Raw genomic sequence first — 13,968 nt, forward strand, 5'->3', positions numbered from 1 at the left:
GAGGGGAGGAAGGGGGATCCCTGGTCTTGGTTTTGGTTTTGGTTTGGCTGTGGTTTTGGAGGAAGTGTTTGAGAGAGAGGAGGGGAGTATTATTCATCTTGGACACACTACATCTGGTTGGACATGAGCTCGGAGTGCTAGGGAAACTGTGGAGGTTTCCTGGGCTAGGAATTACTTCCTAGTTGGCTGGGAGGTAAATCCAGTTGGTAGTCAAGAGGAGCATTCCAGCAGGAGTAACATCTCAAAGGAATCTCCACTGGGCTATCGGTACAGGTATTCCTCTATGCATAGATTACTCATGTAAGTGATTGAAATGAAATGTTCACTATTTAAATTGTAGGAATTAGATTTTAAATGGTAAATTATCATCATTTAAATGTCTTGTCAAAAAATAAATTATTTCCCTTTTATTGCATTTAAAATTAGAGAATATAGACCTGGTAGAGGACCCTAGGATGTATCCTTACACGTGGTATCAGAGTGGGTTCGAAATCTGGACCCAAGACCCACTAGACACGAATCTCCACTAATTTTTTTTTTTTATAAAAGTATGTGGAACTGATTTCTCCACCTTACTCTCAATAAGTCATTGTTTCAATATATTCAATGCATTGGCTTCTCACGGTCTGCTATCCTTAACTACCAATTCAACAAAATCAATTATTTAGAAAAGACTCGTTCCATTTTAAACGGCAATAGTTACAATGTTGACTGCCTAAAACATTCAAATATGGATATTCAACTAGCGCATATGGCACACAGGCTCTGCAAAATATGAAGCATTACTAATTACACCAGAAAAATAAATATAAAGCTAGAAAACTTGCAAAACTGCTTCTTACAGAAAGATAGCTTCTGAAACTTACTATTACAGTGCAATTTATCTTTAAGTTTTCAATGTGTGTTTCTCAGTAACATAAGTGCCCCTAAGTTTTTTTTCTCAATCTTGAACTGTAAATTTTTCCATCACATCAACGATGCTATTTGAAGGTTCATCCATATCAGTAAATGCGGGTGCAACAATTTTCTGGCTAGAATCAATTTCTGTGACTAGAATATTTCTTTGAGACTCAGCAGATAGACCTTCTGGTGGCTGTAAAACTGAGGAAGTCTTGGGAGCAGTTAAAGACTGAACATTGTCTTCTATAACCTGACTTGTAATCTTTGATATTTCTGGTGAGAGATGAAATTCTTCTGGAGTTGCTTCTCCAAAATGACACACGGGAGCTGCAGGGGCATCTTTTACTTGCTGAGATCCTTGGTCCAACTCAATTGTTGATAATTATTTGGAAGCATGGATTAGTTGTAACCGGTAATATGTCTCTGGCCGCCAGCAGACTTTCCACAATGATACTATTTCCTCAGACTGGTCATGGTCATACCGAACCCAGAACCTACACCTACAACCCCTAGCATCATGTCGCCTTCTTTGGGCATCGAAGACATGGGCATCAAAGTGCAATGCTTGCTCTTTACCTTCCCGAAAACAAAGTATGAGATCTCCTGAAAGCACTGCTACACATTCAGAAGCTTCGCAAGGAAGTGAATGTTGTCTCACACACTTTTCAAACCTTACCCGAACTTCCATGCCCCATCTCTTGAGGATTTTGCCTCAAACTCCATTTCTGAAGCATCTTGGTCCGTTCTTCCTGAAGAAACAACTACAAAATTGGTCACAACTCTCTTTTCTCTTGAATCATCACGATGTGAAGCGATTGTCTTCCTAGAACCTTGGTACCTTTGCAGTAGTGCATCTAAGCCTAAACTTTTCTTCTATCTCCATAAGGTTTCTTCTCATGATCATGCTTTACATGATGTCACAGCTCCATCACTTGGTGGTAAAATCTCTAGAGTGTTCTACCCATGCAACCATTTTGGAGGTTACCTGTGGCGAACCTCTTTCTCCCCCATGCACCCTTTGGCTTAAATTGCTTGGTTAAGGGAATGATTATCTTGCAGCCTTTTTATCTCCTGCATAGAAAATATGCACATTCACACCTTGCATTGGACTTATACACAAAAATCATTCCAGTCAATATTTGCTAATGGGGGTTGCCTTCACTTATTAATACGATGGTTGTACTTGTGGTTGACTTTAATCAGTTTCCACATCTAAATTTTTGCATTATCATCAATAGAGACTTGTGGGTGCATTTTTATCCACAACCTGTTTGCATTCTTCCATGTGTCTTTGAATTTCAGCACATTCTAATTCCTGTGGTACAAAACAATCTACATGATGTGAATCCCATACTACTGCACATGAACAGTCCCATTTCTCATTTTGAACTTCTGAGAGAGGGGCCTAGCGCCATTTTCCACAAATAATGTCTGTTTTTGCTATTTCGCCATCAGAGCAGACACCCCCCTTTCTTGTAAATGGTGGACATGCATTGAAGCCATATTTCTTTTGAGCCTGGTGGAAGAGAATTTGCAAGTTTCCAGCCTTTCGGCCATCTATTATTCTTTAAATTTTCTTCTGCAAGTTCCTTTTCAAGAATTCTCTCCTTTAGTGATACTACAACTCCAAGAAATGGATTTTCTGGAGATTGTGAGATATTCCCTGTACATTCGGGTATATCTGCCTGGTATTCCTTACCAATTCGAACTTCTGTTGTATAGCTTGCATTCTTATTGCGCATATTTCTAATAAGATAAGAATACCTCGATTCTGTGTTGCAATTAGTAGAGACTTTTATTCTGTTCTTTTTTCTTATAGTTTTGCAAGTTGGACAGAACCAATCTTGGACAGGTTTTGATTTCACTTTAGGTGTGAAACAAGACATGTGGAATGACTCTTCACAGATATCACATATCAGAGTCCTTTCATCCTCCAATCTATCACATATTTTACAAGTACGATGGCAAGTGCTATCACCGACAACTCCTGGATGCTCTGCATATGAAGGTGTTTGAGAAAACTGACCACATACTCCATACTTCTTTAAAATTGTCATGCACCAAGCCTTTTTAGGGTCAATATATTTACCCATTGTGATATCAAAAGATGCACTTTTACTTGGCTCAAGCATCTTCAACTCTGTCATGGAGGGTGATCCTTCCACGTTATAAACACAATCTTTCTCATTATCTGACTTACTCCTAAAATGCCCTGCGTCAGGGCTGGAAAGAGTCCTTTTATTATTCTTCCTATGATACACTTTTTCAATATTTTCTCTTGGCCTTTTGACAGTCGATGATATTTTTGCCAATTTATAAGGATTGCAGTCCTCACTAGTTGACCTGTTATTCATATACCCAATTTGAGGGTCAGAAATAAGCTCTCTATCTTTCCTCTTCCGAATAACTTTGGTCTCAGAGAGTTTATCGCTTTTTTTTGAATACCCTGTTTAAGCCATATTTTGGGATAAAATCATCTGATCCTTTTCAGCATTAAGTGTTGTATTGGAAACTTTTCAGTTTTATATGGCTCTACCAAACCATTGGCACTTGAGTAAACAGGGTCATTATGGTCTCCATAAGCCATATTAGTTGGATATGGCTTTTCCTATATCACAATGATGAAAAATTCTTCGTAAGCCACCTCTGAAGGGGATGAACGCAAATCTTGATCACATGGACATCAGGATCAGATGCATGAACACATTAAAGGGGTTCTATTGCTTCTCAATGGACCTCAATATCATGCATCTATGGTCTTTTTTTGGAAGGAAGCTGAAGGATGCGAGCCTTGACGTGTTCGTCTTCCTGATTCCTAGTGCAATATGAAGTGCTCCTTATGGGATCCTCCCTTGGCTTTCGACTTACATATTGAGCTGTCTTGTGACATGTGATACTTGGTGGACTTTGTCATTATGAGTTGGTTTTAGGCTATCTAGTTGGTGGCATCGCCAGGCTTTGTCATTGCAGAATTGGGATTGTAGATCGCTTCTAAGTGCGTTGATCCAAGACTATCCTGCCAGTTGCATTACTTTTGTAACTATGGAACCAATGTTTCAGATCATCCTTGATCTGAAACCTGTAATCATTGAGGGTTATAGGTTATAAACTGGTGTCTCATCTTTTTGTAGGTCAAAAGCATCTCTATAGACCAACTGCCTGCATATAGATGCTATTTACATTCTCCCCCTCACCTCTTGCTAATTAAGAAAAAAAAAGGACAAGTCTGTCTTGGAGGGCATCTATCAATAATGTCTTTACTGTAGGATTACTTCACCTAGGGCCTTCAGCCTCAAAATATTGTTTCAAACTAGATACTTCCTACATCAAAATGGATCTATCCATCTTCCAAGGGTATCTCTATTGGCTTTAGTGACTTAGTCTCATGGACTATGAATTCCTCTCAGACAGAACAAGTCAATGCTCATCAGCTTCACCTTATGATAGATCGTCATATTCCAAGAGACTAGCATATCTGTAGGCACTGCTTTAATCTTTATGAAAGAGGAGTCCACAAAATGTTCTGTCTCGATAAGATAAATCATTACTACCTAAAGATCACCATGCATATCCATATAATTTACTCTTCAAAAGCCAAATCTGGAGACATTTTGTCTTTTGGTGCCCAGTTTACTATGAAATCAAAGGTTATGTAGGGACTCAGACAGGTCAGTCTACATCTTTTCATTGTGTTTAGATTTATTCATTTGGAAGTTGTGCACTCACTGGTGTTACTTGCTCAATATAAGCATCCCATATAGATCCTCTCTTATTTACTCACTACCCGTTGATCCACATCTACAATTGGCCAAAACAAAAACATAGATTGGGTTGACTCTCAGTTACTAGACATTGTCGTTAAGCTCAAAACTTTTGACAGAATATACAAATATATGTATCCTCTTCAACTTTCCAGGATTTTCATCACACATAGTAAGATTTCTACACAAGCATTAAAATGAAGATCTACCTTGAATATAGGAGAAATACATCTTTATTGTCAAGAGAGTATGCACAAATAGTGTTGGAGGTTAACCCCATAGTTCGCGAAGGAAAGAGGAAAAATGAAATGTTTACCCCCATATTTGACAATGTAACACAAAATCACAAAATATTACTCTGTATCTCTGTAAACTAAAACCTGATGGTCTGCCCATCACTTTGGGTCAAGTATGTTGGAGGTTAACACCATAGTTGATGAAGGAAACCAATAAAGGCTAATTGCTTTTCCGACTAGCCTACAAAAAACTTCAGATCAAGGGTACATTTGTTGAGACGTGTATCTTCATAGATTTGTCAAGATGAATACAAAAAAAAAAAACTCGAAATGGAAATCTAGTAGAGGTGGAACATTGCTTATGTCGATTTGGTGGAATTCTACCTTCAGACTGAGGGATAGTACAGTCTAATAGAGCACAAACAATATTTCAGGATCTGAAGATGAAGTGACACAAATGATTGATGTACTCATGTCACTTTCTTAAAAACCAAAGGGCACTGCTGCTGGTTATCCATGTGCCTCGGTATCTTACTTTATGAGCCAATTTTACGCCAGCCAAATAAATTTGAACAATTTGAACAACAAAGTATTTCAATTAGTAAGACCATTTTGTACAATTTTGAGCTGGTAATTCTACATTGGGGTAGTAAGTTCTGGTTGTGGCATGGAGTGTCTAGGAGGTTCTATATGACTAGAAAATCACTTACAAATGCAGTGCACTGGTGCATGTGGTATGAAATCATCACATAACTTTACAAACAAAAATCATACTGATCACCATGTTGAAAAAAAAAATTACTGAATAAACCAAAAGAATCAAAGCCCATATCTGCCTCTATCACTGTAAAAAAAATAAAATGGTGAAGTTATATGCCTCAATCAATCCTTACCTCCAGTTTTAGGAAACCCAAAATAATGTGTGGTGCCATTGAACAAGCGAGGATCAATGCAGTAAATAGGTAACCTTCATGAGGAACATAATGGTGCTTATTCAATTGAACAATGTTTGGTTAGAAAATTTTCAAATGAGTTATTAGTAGCAAGATCTGAGATTTATGTATCTGTATCTTGTTGCCAACTCACTGATGATAATGGATTTCTTCATAGATCCGTGGAAGGATGTATTTCAGTTGATAAAAAAAATAGATATTGAGTCACAAGCAAAGTATTGTGGGTTGCAAAGTTTCATAGTTCAAGCCATCTCTCTATGATAAACTGTTCACATCCCAAATAACTAATAGTTTGCATCAATTAGAATGAAAGAACTGGAGGTGCATAGGACTGCACAGAGAGGCATCAAATATGCATTCATAGTTTATGCATTGAGAACAGGTTGAAAAGGGAGTTCATGATGACAAACTGCAAAGGTCTTGAAACAACTGTCAATCTGGTCCCACATTTTAGTTTAGGCAGTGGACAAATAATTTTTTTTAATAACATGGTTCTTGTCAAATTGGTACTTGTGAATAATGCTTTTCCAGTTAAAAAAAAAAAACATTTAAGTAAATAAAATAAATATTACTTTCACTTAAAAAAAAAAGATATAAAAAAAAATTGGTTATTCAAGATGGATGGAATAAGAAGTTATGACAATCCATCCAAAGTGTTGGTATTTATTATTGTGACAAGATCCAAAGGATGTCAATTATTGTAACCATCAATGCAAATGATTGATGATGGATGAAATAATTTATGGAATGCAAATGACCATGAAAACCATGTAAAACCCAAAATAAAAATATCAAGAAAGAGAATTCACAAACTCTTACAATCATGTAAATTCATGAATATTATTTCATAATTGTTCACATCTTAGTCTCTAATTATTTTCCACTTCACAATCATTACAAGGGTATGTTTTAACAATATTAAAATTTCTTTACTTAGTTTTTAATTGTGATTCATTGAGTCTCTAAATATGCTTTGCATAATATTACAAATCCATAGATAGGTTTTCTCACTTTTCAATGTTCAATTGTGCTTCATGCCTTAGTATCTAGTTGTGTTTTGCATATAGTGTTTACTTATTAGAACTTAAAAAAAAACACTCAAGCCCTTAAACTAATGGTAATTTAGAAAGCGTCAATCTAATATGTAGATATGTAAATAGATACAATTGTGATACTCTCATTCGAACTAACTCTACTTTTTTTTTATATATATCTAGGAGTTAGCATAATCTTTTACATATATAATAATTCTCAAACAATCATTGTTTCATTTGGTATATGGAGGCTGCAAGAAGAAAACATTTAGGTCCAAAATACAGGAGGTCTTTGAATATAAGAACTAAATGACCTAGCTAAAAAATAAAAATAAAAAAATTCGATCACATAACGTAAATTCTCTACAATACCATACAACTTAATCATAAGGATCCAATGGACAACTACATCCGAGAATCTGCTACCTGGGAGGATGCGGAGACTATACGTCGGGACTACCCCTCACTTTTTGAGCATTTGTGATGCCCATTTTTTTTTACTTAGACATCTACCTATGTTAAGGTTCTATTTTGCAGTTCCATGTTATTTATTTATGAACATTATGTAATATTGATGCATTTCGTTGGACACGTGAAACTACTTATATAAATCAATTGATGGATTTGGTATTGATGATGGAAATGGTTGATGTATGGCCTAAATATATGACTCACTTACTGATGAATTATATAGTGCGTGACTTATCAGAATTATTTTGTTTCATATATGGCTCAAATGGATATGATCTGTTTAAATGAATGACTTAGTGAATTTATGATTTATTTCGAGTATGAACTATAAGATTGACACGTGGATACTAGACTTAATAACATGATGATTAAAGATCACTTAGATATCGTGTTGTTATATAATTGCATGAATGAGAGCTAACCCGTAGGTTGGAAAGAACTATATGATAGCCAAGATCTACTCTTCCATTGAGGGAAGGTCGAGACATCTCATGGGGAAAGGTATAATGTACATTGTTCTATTACATTTGGTATCTACTTGATATGCACTCTTATGACATGAGTAAAATGTAAATGACAGGTGGCAAGACGACCTGACTCGATTATTTGATGACAAGTCCAACCAGCATTGTAGTATGGTCCATATTAGGGCGTTGACCCTAGTTGTGAGGAGGGGTGGGGGTATTTCCCACCGTGTAACCTCCAAACCTGGAATCATGGGAGGGCAGTGGTGGACACGCTCCCCTAGATGTGTGATGGTGATTTCTGGTTGCCTGTTGGGGAAGTTAGGTTGATATAGTCGATGCTTCCGCCATGTTGGTTTTATCAGTGGTTAGATTGGTATAGCCAATGCCACCATATATAGTAGCAGAGGATGGATAGGGTGGGAATAGAAGTAGGTCAAGAGGGATAGGAGGATATAGATCTGTTGGAGACTCTTGATGGGAAGTAATGTCATTGTTTGAGTTATCAAATTTTACTACTATAACTCTCTCTCCATTTGTTATGCCTTATTGCCAAACTGCTTCGAACTCTTGTATCTTTTACACTTTAACTTTAGGACGAAGTTTTCTGAAGGAGGAGTGTATGTAATGCCATATTTAATCTTATCCTGAAAATTTTACTAAGTGTTTAAATTTCCTTAAAATACAGACTTATAATTATCAAGAAATATTGGTACATACCTACATTGGTGAAACTGTAAATTTGGTACTGATATAAATTTTGTTACTATTTCCAATTTACCTCCCCAAATTTTTAAATTTTGAGAAGACATAGTCCTCTCCCATTCATTACCAAATTATATATATATTCATACCTCATTCCCAAAATTTCCTCTCATATTTACTTGGGAGAAGACATATTCCTCTCCAATTGATTACCAAATTATATATATTCATACCTCATTCCCAAAACGTCCTCTCATATTTACATGGGAGAAGACATGGTCCTCTCCAATTAATTACCAATTTATATATTCATCTCTCATCCCCAAAATGTCCTCTTAGATTTACATGGGAGAATACATGGTCCTCTCCAATTAATTACCAATTTATACATTCATCTCTCATCCCCAAAATGTCCTCTCACATTTACTTGGGAGAATACATGGTACTCTCCAATTAATTACCAATTTATGTATTCATCTCTCATCCCAAAAATGTTTACTTGGGAGAAGACATGGTCCTATCCAATTAATTACGCAATTTTATATTCATATCACATTCCCAAATGTCCTCTCATGTTTACTTGGGAGAATAGAAGTCAAATGTAAGGATGAGGGAGAAGTTATCACATTAATGAGAGGTGGTTGAGGTGGAGAAGAGAAGGGGGCATAAAAGGGGAAGGATGAGAGGAGGAAGGGGGATTCTTGGTCTTGATTTTGGTTTTGGTTTGGCTGTGGTTTTTGAGGAAGTGTTTGAGAGAGAGGAGGGGAGTATTATTCATCTTGGACACACTACATCTGGTTGGACTTGGGCTCGGAGGGCTAGGGAGCCTGTGGAGGTTTCCTGGGCTAGGAATTACTTCCTAGTTGGCTGGGAGGTAAATCCAGTCGGTAGTCAAGAGGAGCGTTCCAACAGGATCAATAGCTCAAGGGCATATCCACCGGGCTATCGGTACAGGTATTCATCTATGCATAGATTACTCATGTAAGTGATTTAAATGAAATGTTCACTATTTAAATTGTAGGAATTAGATTTTAAATGCTAAATTATCATCGTTTAAATGTCTTGTCAGAAAATAAATTATTGCCCTTTTATTGCATTTAAAATTAGAGAATATAGATCTGGTAGAGAACCCTATGATGGATCCTTACAAAGGCCTTTCACTCCTCATCCTCTTTCTTATTGCCATTCTCTTTCAGCACTCAACAACCACATCGTTATGTAAACCACAAAAACTACATAGTTTTTTATGATATGATTTTTGTTCATCATTAACAACATGATTGTAATCAAAATGAACTCTAGAATACTGAGACTTGTTATACCTCTCTTGACTATCTCTGGTGTGATTCTGACGATGAGAGACTGCCTTAGTTCTTCCCTTATAATGTGCACTGTCATGGGATAATGGTGATATGTTCCCATTATTCTCTTTCCTCAATGGTTTCAACAATGTCTTGGAAGCTTCTAACACCTTTGAGCACTCTCCTTCAATGTATCCCAAACCTATGAATCAAGTTATTTGTACCGCCTCCAATTCTTGAGTCATTCCTTGGAATTAACACCAAGTCCTCCTCCTTTATACCCCATCTTGGTAAGGAGTCTCATGCCAGTTCCTTAAATGGGTACCTCCAGGTTTCCAACAGAAATAGTGTCATGTGAAAATGACACTAAAGAATGATCAACATTGTTTACCTCAACTATTGATTTTGAAACAGGTGATGATGGCTTTGCTAAGTCGTCGTTGCACTTCAATTCTTCCAAGGCCTCATCTGTGGTTCAAGCTAAAGTTGAAATCTCCGCTTCTCCTCTTTTTCTTCTTATATAAGTCTCCTCAATTCAACATTCTTTGCTTGAAGGCTTTTACTGATATCCCCATCTGAATGACGAGAAGACAATGAAGAAGATGAATGTACACTTGAGGGGGTAGATAGAGCAGCATCTTCTTCTCTTTCTTTCTCCTGTTCGTCTCTTTCCATTTTCTTCTCATAAGCTTCATATATTATGTCCACCATTTTTGACTTCTTGAGGAAGGCCTCCGACATATCTTTGTCATCCTCCATTTTCTTTCTTGTTGCAATTTCAATCATTCACGCTCACAATTCACATTAGCGAGAAGACCTCTCTAATACCAAAATTGATCAAGATCTCTTTAGCTACCAGAATTAACAAGGATCTTTTACTTATGTGATGTTAGTAGAATTGCATATGAAAGATTATAGAACATTCACATGTGCATATTATAAATAATATGAAACATGATGACAACCATCAAATCAAGAACACACAACATATTGACAATGGAGTTCACCCAATGTGGGTTACATCTCTAGGCCCTTGTGTCAAGAGTGGGGATGTTGCTTCATTAAATGTTGCAAATGATGATGTACATGGCATGTTCTTTGTCATTACAAGGATGAATACCCTCAACCAGAGTGGCATGTCTCTCCACGAGACGTTCTCAGGAACTCTCACTCATATGGGAAAATTCCCTCAACAAGAGTGGCATGTCTCTCCATGAGACGTTCTCCCTATATGAACTCTCACTCAAATGGGTCTTCCTTCAACATGACAAGCTGATAAAATATTACATAATGTGGCATACAAGTATCCCTTAACATAATAACAATAAGGGATCTCAAAAATAAAACATCATCTCAACAAAACAAAAGAAAAGCATGACATAACTACATCATATATCTCCACATGCAAAGCTCATCTATTGAAACAGACAACACCACTAAATTTCTAGCGAGGAATGGTGCGAAATCGACTATAAACTTGTCCAATTATGACATCGTCAAATTTTGGACCCTCAAGAAGCTTGAAGATTCCCCCAAAGATTCCTTCCTGAAGGTGACTAGAAAATCCACTGCTCGAATGAATATTTTGAGCAAACCAATGCGCTCCCTATGAAATTTTGAGAAAAATGACCATAAAGTAGGCACCATTATGCCTGGGTCAAATATCAACCTCCAAGGGAATCTTTTAGATTCCATAAGATTCTCCAAGTTTCCTTATTGTCGGAAACCTTAATTGCTGCTGCTCAGATGGAGATTTTGACTACACGGTTGGAATCCTGGCGAGAAAACATGCAAAAATGACTGTACGCTTGATAAATTCTATCACTGGCATCTCTAGTACTCTAAGAGAATCTTTATGGCATCTCAAGATTCTCCTCACTCAATATTCTGCATCTCTGCCCATCCATGGTTCCGTGCCCATCCTCCATTGGCCTCTTGTCGAATGGCGATTTTTGTTTTTAAATAATTTTTCAGGCGCGGTTTTCAAAGTTCCACCTGTTAGCGCATTCGTAGCAAGCCATAATGGGTGCCCGGTAGTTACGGGGTCGAACCCTGTAGCATCTCAGAATATGCGCATTGTGTTGATTTTTTTAACATCGATGGTTGTAACTTTTCCACTCGCAGTTTCATTACAACATTTTTTATTTGAAAATGGTAGGCGTTTATGCGTTTTGGTTCAACGATTATGCAATGTTTGCCGTTATATTATATTTTAGGCATGGTTTATAATGTACAGGTTTTTAATAATACATATGGTTTATACAAGCCACAAACCCCTTTGTAATAATTCGGCCACACCTGTTACCGGGAAAAGTGTCTATTTAGAACTGCTCTATCCCACTAAGGTGTGACAGCTGCCTTAGAAACAAACAGAGAAAAACAACTTTTGTATTTCCTTTATGAACTATAGATAGAGAGGAATAGAAAGAACCAACATGTGCCTTGCGCTAATCCTTTGATCCAATCCCTCTCTTCTTTGACAGCTTCCAGCTACCTGCTTCCTTACTTGCCCAGCTTCACCAAGTACCTGTAAGATCACAGAAGAAGAACACTATACAAAGACATGGATCTATATTCATAAACAACTTAGGATCAGATTTAAGTTAACCATACAAATGTAACAAGCATCAATGATACAAAAGCATGGAGGAAAAACTCAAATAGTTTTTATTGATAAACAAGAAGATCCAGGAGGATTTACAACCAATGGTTCCTGACCCAGCATCAACCTCCCAGCAAAGAAACCCCTCTTCACCTCCAACAAAGCATAAATCACCCAATACTCTGATGTTTGTCTCAAAACCAACAACAATTCCTTACAATGTGCAAAATTCCAGCCTCTGGATCTATGGGATGAGGGATCCATATATAGATATGTGTAAGGAGGATGAGTCAGCTTGTGATTTGATTAGTGTCTTCTCTCTGTCAGTTCTTGCTTCCACTTGGAGACTGAAAGCCTCTTACTCATCTTTGGTCGAATTCAGTGAGGCAAGTGTCATAGGAGAAGATTCTGGAAGCTTCCATTGTCTCTCCACCTCGTGGAATGACACTGCCATTTGTCATTTCTCACCCAACACACCCTCACAGTGTATTTAGGTGCGTTGCAACGCACCTAGCCAGTGTATTTAGGTGCAATGCAACGCACTTAGCCAGTGGAGCAGCTGAAATGATCCTGTTTTGACTTATTCTGAGTAGTTTCGGGTGGAGAACTTCTGGGAGAAGCTGTAATCTGTTGACCTTGTTTCTTTAGGGGTTAGAACAACACTTTTAGGGACTTAGGAGCCCTTGGTTTATGGACATTTCATGCTTGGAGTTGTAAGGCACAAAAATGTCTATAACAACACCATTTTAAAAATTTCGTTGGAATCAGGACAAAGAGCACTACGATCTAGTCCTGTTTTCGCTTCAATCTGAGGACGTTGATTTTTGAGTGTCTATGGAGCCACTTGGATCAACTGACCACCCCTCAATAGTAGTTGGAACATCAAAAACTCAAAAACAAGTTGAACAAGTTACACCATTTGTTGGAAAAATTACTATTGAACAAATTGAACAAAAAACATATAAAGGAAAAATATTAACACTTGTAGAGAGGTAGGTATTATTAGGACATCAAGCCAAACAAAAATAACAAGCAACATTTTCAACAAAAAAAAAGGAAACTCCTTAATCAGAACTAAAATTTCAAAGAGAGGAAAAATTTAAAACTATTAAACCAATCCCTCAACCAATCTTCGAAGAAACTGAAAATCCTGAATTAACTAATGAATTGTTAGAAGGAGATTTTGATTATATTAATTTTTTTTCAAGTTTGTTTGAAGGAAACATGGAAGATAGAGACTAAGAATTAATAGAAAATAAAATGGAAAATAGGCGAGAAAATTATCGACAAGTACTCAAAGAAAAAATATAAAGAAAACAATGGAAAATAATTTGTTGACCCAAATGTCATACTAAGAGGGGGTGTGATGAATCAGTGTGAGGCCAATTTTACAATTTCATAATCTCAATTAATCATGTATTCATTTAGCAGTGATCATAAATATTATATCATTACTTATCACAATGCATCATCACATAAGCAACATAAGTAGAAACGATAAGAAGACATCATAACACAAGGAGACACAAATTTTTAGGTGG

The 13,968-nt window shown here is 36.9% G+C and overlaps 1 pseudogene; it reads right to left on the reverse strand.

The window, feature by feature from the left end:
- Nucleotides 1–940: 940 nt before the first annotated feature.
- Nucleotides 941–1,911, reverse strand: LOC149242925 (uncharacterized; annotated as a pseudogene).
- Between the last annotated feature and the right edge of the window lie 12,057 nt (nt 1,912–13,968).

The sequence above is a fragment of the Pinus tabuliformis genome, chromosome 8 (genome assembly GCF_031772625.1).
Source record: "Pinus tabuliformis cultivar Carrire ecotype Pingquan chromosome 8, CPIR1, whole genome shotgun sequence".
NCBI classification, from domain to species: domain Eukaryota; kingdom Viridiplantae; phylum Streptophyta; class Pinopsida; order Pinales; family Pinaceae; genus Pinus; species Pinus tabuliformis.